The sequence below is a fragment of the Dichomitus squalens genome (genome assembly GCF_000275845.1).
Source record: "Dichomitus squalens LYAD-421 SS1 unplaced genomic scaffold DICSQscaffold_42, whole genome shotgun sequence".
Lineage (NCBI taxonomy): Eukaryota > Fungi > Basidiomycota > Agaricomycetes > Polyporales > Polyporaceae > Dichomitus > Dichomitus squalens.
Window position 1 is genome coordinate 132,605 of NW_006766924.1, and position 1,247 is coordinate 133,851.

Consider the following 1,247-nt stretch of genomic DNA (forward strand, 5'->3'; position numbering starts at 1 on the left):
ATGATGGAGGTCGGCGGGACATAGTTGAGCAGGATGCTCATGCAATCTAAGGGTGTGTGGTGGGAGAGATGTCGATGAGGGATGGTGCAAGGGGATGTGCCAGGGTACAGACAGGGGCGAGAGTGAGACGTTAATGGTGTGGAAGGGGGCAGGGCTCAGGAAAGGTGCGTTGCGGACGTCCGCCCAGTCCCGGCCATTCAAGGCAAGGGAACGGGCTATAAACCTGCGGCCTTTGGGTGCGGTTGCGCCCCTGGGTCTCGCCTCTTGCGCCGGTCAGGTGTACGTCTGGCGGTATCCCCGCCATCCGTCAGAACTCCCCCGCCCCTAGAGCGGGCGGGCGCCCGCAGCGCACATTTCCGGTGGGATCTACGAGAGCGCAGTGAATACATGCAATGGGGTCAACTATAGGATAGCGAGCTATATGTAGTAGAGTACATAGTGGTGTTGTCCTGTAACAATTAAACGAGGTCAGCGTGTTGCGTGCTGTACGAATAGAGGGAGCGAAAAAGGGGTATGGGTTGCACTCGGGGCAGGGTGCTGTGTCTTCTGGTTGCGCCTCCCATAATGTTATGTTTTGCGATGTTTCGGCTCTTTTGGTGCCACATTGCCGAAGGTGTGTTGCAGGCGACGTGTTGCGCTGACGAACTTGAGGAGAGGTTGCATTGCTGACGGCGCATTGAGGAGGAAGGATATTGTGCGGGTGATTGTGTTTGGTGCGGCTGTTTTACAGGTACCAGCGTTTAGATTAGCCCAGTTCTGTACTTCCAGCTTCGATGATATTCAGTGTTACTGTACGCTTATCTCGTATTTTGTCATATTGAGGTCCTAGTCCTTACTTGAAACTCGATTGCTGGTTTCTTGGTAAGCATGAGCAGAAGCACGACGTAAGATCTACAGTCGTTTGCATATCAAATTGCAGTCGACGCGCGCGCCGCGGGGCTGTTTGCCCGTGTTTGCAACGCCGTGAGCGAGCGCCTCTCTGCCTGTTTGGGACCGGCCTCCGTCAACCCATTGTGGCCATCAAGTACAAAAAGCTTCTCCTGCACTGAAAGCCAACAAGGCATTGCTAGGAGCCATACTGTATGTACTATCAACCCGCTACGACATTTTTTAGGGATTTTGTCTGTTTTCATTGAGGGTGCACCCACCGAAGTGGCAGTCCTAGCCGGTACCCGACGGCGGAGCAAACACGAACAAACAGGCTCGACGCGCGCACGACACTGCAGTTTGATATGCAAACGACTGTA